We start from the raw sequence: 4,684 nt of genomic DNA, 5'->3' as shown, positions 1-4,684 counted from the left end.
GATATTTCATGGCGCGTGCGTGCTTTTCTTTATGGAAATATATCTGGATACATACAATATTGTACGCGTCCTTTTGATCTGCCAGCTTTTCGAAAATGAAGGCTCCACAGTGGTGTGTGTAACTGTAGGTCTGTAGCCTCCCTGTCGCGAAAGGCATTGTTATCTGCCTGTACAGAAACTGTAGCGTTAGGTCTTTGCGTTGCGTGATGCCTTGCTTGATTGACAATTTGACGTGACGAGTACTACTGTGCTTGGCAGATAAAGGTCAATGACTGTTACTATTACCTGATTATTACTGTATTTACCATCGGGATGTAACTACCTGGCTCTCTGGATCGTTCACGTACGTGCGGTTGACGCGTTGGCGCAGTGGCTGGCACGTCGGGATCAAGGGAGGCGCGCGAGTACGCGCGGGCTGGCTGACGAGCTAGCGCACGTGGAACACGGGCGCATCCTGGTCGTGGCCGGCCGGTACCACCCTATTTCGCATTCCCAGAGTAGTAGCCGGGCATGTTTCCATTTCCAGGAGGGGGCCGCCCGTCCGTGGAAGGACGAGGACGACGACCCCTTTTGAGTGCTGAAAAACCCTGCACATCTTTCTTTCTTTTTTCTTTCTTTTCACAAGCGGGGAGAAATGAAAGGCATGCACAAGTATTCTTGTCCCCTTTCAACGCCAGCAACACCCCTGCTCATCAGCCCCTCCTCGCGTTATGACAGGTGGGACCAATATGTAAGTGTCTCATTTTCCCTTTTTATTTTTTTTCTTACCCCTTTTCTCCTTCCTCACGAGCGCCGCAGCGTTCCTCGCATCTCTCCGCACGCCACCAATCTTCCTGCCGTGCCTCCTCTCTGTTGGCCTCTTGTAGTTCTACAAAGCAGGGGAGAGCAACAGCTCACGCAGGGGTGCTTGGGCCGGCGGAGGAGCTCCATCCATGCAGATGAGCTTGGGCCCAGCGGAGGAGCACCTTCCCTGCAGAAGAGGTGGCCTCGCGAAGGACCTCCGTCGCGACGGAGGAGCTTGAGCCCAAGCGCCTCCGATGCTCGTGACGGGGAAGGCGACGGATCCAGGCTACCTCGGCCTCGCGTAGGAAGCCAACGACCTTATCGAAACGAAGCTCGACCTGCATCGATTTGCCCAACCAAAGCTCGGGCGACGTCGAATCGAAGAGCAGGCCAGTGACCTCGCCGGCCGCCGCGCGAGTCCTTGGCTATCTACACGGTCCGTCTCCTCCTCGCTCCTCAACTCGATTTGCGCCGCGGCCGGATTTGCCACTCGATTTGTTGGAATTGAATGGATCTCGGGCTCGATTTGCCGCTGCCTGGGCATGGTGCGGCGGAGGGGAGATGCTGCGTGTGGAGGAGTTGCGGCAGAGGAGCGACACCACCACCACCGAAGGGGTCGGAGCGACGCAGGAACACCGGTGCGTGGAGGCGACGAGCAGGTTGCGCGGGAGGTGAAACGGAAGAAACGGCCGAGTAGGGGCCTCCCTACGCACCCGTACAGCAAAGGATCCGAGTAGAGACCTGGCTGGAGTTGTATTTTTTCTTCTGTAGGAGTTTTGCTGGAATTTGCTCTTACCAGTCTAGTCGCGTGGACATGCTAAATCTGACAGCAGGGTGATGAGGATCACCGGTTTTCGCCCACTCCAGTATTTCTGAAGCTTTTACGACACGTGCCGGTACAGTGAGTGGCGTGCTGTATCGGGAGGATCTATAAAGTATCCTTCGTCATGGTTCGTATGCGGACACGTGCGCACTCGTGCCGGATCGGAAGGGCAGGCCGTCAAGTACTCACATGATCGACCCCGCCTTGACGTAGGCCCGACGAACCCCGCCATACGCGACGACGTACATGCGATGGCATCTCGACTCTCCCTGGCTCGCCTACATTTACGCTGCTGCCTACTGGCAGAACCTTGTCCACGCGGCAGCTCCCGCCTGTACAAGATTTGAGAGCCACAGCGGTGACAGGCCCTGCCTGTGCCCATCCGCAGGCAAAAGATTTGAGCCAGGCCCGGTGGGCTCCACGTGCCCGGGCCCGGCCCACCGCTGCATGCCCCTTGGCGCCCCTCGAGGGACGGAGACGGACGCCCGGATCGGATTAGCATGCCGTAAATAATCTTTGACGGACAACTGCAAAAATAAAGCCTCGCAGAATCACCCACGTGGTCTTTAGGTTTTCGCATCGACCTTCTCCGTCCGTTGGATGGCGCGTCTTCGGCATCAGTTTTTTCCTTTCACGTGCGTTTTTCGTACTATAAAATTTTGTATTCTTCTAGGCTTTACTGTTTGGAAAATAAAAAAAAATTCTAGTATACTCCTGTAGCTGTGTACGGTACCCTCCGTCCTAGATTAATATTCGTTTTGGTGTTTGGGAGATGCAAGTGGAAGCGGTGGATATGAGGTTTATTGTTTGTTAGTCTGTCCTAAATAAAGGGCCGGGCGGTGACCTGTCGATTCCGGATTGGCGCTTGCGTGGGACACGTCGTTTTTAAAGGGCCGGCTGGGGAGGAGTGGGCCCAGAGGTGGGAATAAAAGCGAAATCGCCAGGCTACGGGGACGAAAGAAGGAAAGGAGGAGGGATAGGGACACGCAGGACGGCAGGACTTTGGAGCAGCATGCAACCGTGCGTGCACGGTGACTTTGCTTTGGGAACAGTGGATTATTACTAGCCAGAGGAGACCTTCCCTCTTTTGGATTGTGGTAGAGGCACGTATAAGGAAACGGTCAAACACGAGGATGAACAGGATCAATACTGTGCCCGCGCTTGTATTTGATTTTTCTTTTCTTTTTTTCCTAACATAATGTTTTTCTCCGGATTTACTCCTGGGAAAAGAGGGTCGTGCACCACCTTGCTATGCCTTTACTTCTTTTGGCTCACCCATCGTCTTGTCACGCCACCTCTAAAGCCAAGTCCACAACTTTCTCTTTCCTCCCTTCTGTTTTTCTAAAAAAGGAAAAACAAAAGATACTAAGGTCCATATCAGTACAACGGATCGGAGAGCAAGTGCAATCCCAATTTTCTCAACGCGTACGATCGTCCAAGACATCATCAACGTTCCGGTACACCTCTTCCGGCCAAACAATCACGAAAGAAAAAGGAAAACACTGCAAAAACTACATTAGCTAGCGTGGTACCGATGGAGTATAGTCCTATGCGTGACGTGCCCATTCGCATAAAAGCGCGCGGGATGCGGAGATCCACTCATGAGTCGTGACCTCCCCCTTTTGCTACGTTGGCCGAGGATCACACAACGCCCGCGCTTTGGTATACCGACGAGATGCCTGAATTGGAAGGAGCCGATGAAGGGAGCCACTAGTCTTTGATTCCCCTGGGCCCATCTCCATGTCGGCACATGGCACTCGAAGCACCTCGTTTTCGCTGCCCGCCTGAGTAGGGATCTGATATGATATGGGGCACAACCAAAAGTGGTGCACGTATATATGCTACCTTGCACACACATACGGAGTAGTATATTCTAGGCCAGATCGCAGTAGCTGTAAAAGATATGGGTGTGGCATGTTCTTTTCTTGCACTGGCTTGTGTGAGTAGTGATTAGTTGTGGGCGCTTTTTTGCTTTGAAAAGAATGTAGTATAGTTTATGCATCTAAACAAATATTAGTTCTAACCTCACTGAAAAAAGTAGGCTACAAATGGCAATCAAGCAACAATGTGTAGGAAGAGCTGGCTAGCTAGTCGTGTCTACTCCCTAGACGAGGCTAGGTTTGCTCGTAGAAGAGGGGTGGTTGAGTTTTGGCAGCAGCGAAGCGAAACCCCGAAATGGCAATGTGGGAATAGCGAGCCTGGACCACTTCTGGCCCTGTCTTGGTCAGTTGGTCTGGCTGTCTCCTCAATAATTGGGGCTGGAGCACACTGCAACGCATAATACACTGCGGAAACGAGACTTCGGTACCACTTCCAAACCTACTTTATTACTGGCTTACTATATCGGTACTAAGTGGGGTCTTTTAGTACCGGGTGAAATAATCGGTACTATAAGAAAGCTTTTAGTACCGGTTGGTCTCCAACTGGTATTAAATTACCTGCCACGTCACATGTGACCGAGGTCTTTTTCTTTTCCTTTTCTTTTCTCCTTTTCTTTTTTTCTTTTCTCATTTTCCTTTTCTGCCATGCCACACACCGTTCTACCGCGCCTCCAGGCCGCCCTCGCCGTGCCTCTGGACCGCCGCGCCTCCCGGCCGCCGCACCTCCGGATCACCGAAAAAACGGTGGTAGTAGTCACAGTGTTGTGGTGCACTGGTGCGCTGGTGCGCACCCTCCCTCTCCCTCTATTTGAGGGCAGTCACCCAGACACTCAACCATCTGCTCGATCTGGGGCACCATGACACGACACGACACGACAGCATCTCTCTTCTTTACTCTGCGATCACTGCAGCACCCCCACAAAAAGACAGACACCTCTACTCACTACTCAGGCCTGGTTTGGTTCACCGACTTAAATTTAAGCACCCGTCACATCGAATATTTAGATACTAATTAGGAGTATTAAACGTAGACTATTTACAAAATCGATTATATAAGTGGAGGCTAAACGGCCAGTTCAATGTATACAGCCTATCTAGTCCTGCATTTGACTATGATTCGCTGCAAGAGGCCTCGGAGATAATGCTTGATAGTGGAGTTTGGATTCATGACCCACTTCAACCCTGAAAATATTAATCC

The 4,684-nt window shown here is 52.0% G+C and overlaps 1 long non-coding RNA gene across 2 annotated transcripts; it reads left to right on the top strand.

The window, feature by feature from the left end:
- On the top strand, nt 1-1,649 carry LOC101768635. Of its 2 annotated transcripts, none has more exons than XR_002676738.1 (2): nt 1-730; nt 799-1,649. It is a non-coding gene; the product is annotated as an uncharacterized LOC101768635 (long non-coding RNA). The 2 variants fall into 2 exon arrangements; XR_214785.3 differs by having other exon boundaries at nt 11-717.
- The last annotated feature ends 3,035 nt before the right edge of the window (nt 1,650-4,684 follow it).

The sequence above is a fragment of the Setaria italica genome, chromosome III (genome assembly GCF_000263155.2).
Source record: "Setaria italica strain Yugu1 chromosome III, Setaria_italica_v2.0, whole genome shotgun sequence".
In the NCBI taxonomy this organism is placed as follows: domain Eukaryota; kingdom Viridiplantae; phylum Streptophyta; class Magnoliopsida; order Poales; family Poaceae; genus Setaria; species Setaria italica.
The sequence above is the reverse complement of the archived record's forward strand: the minus strand, read 5'-3'. Positions and strand labels throughout refer to the sequence as shown.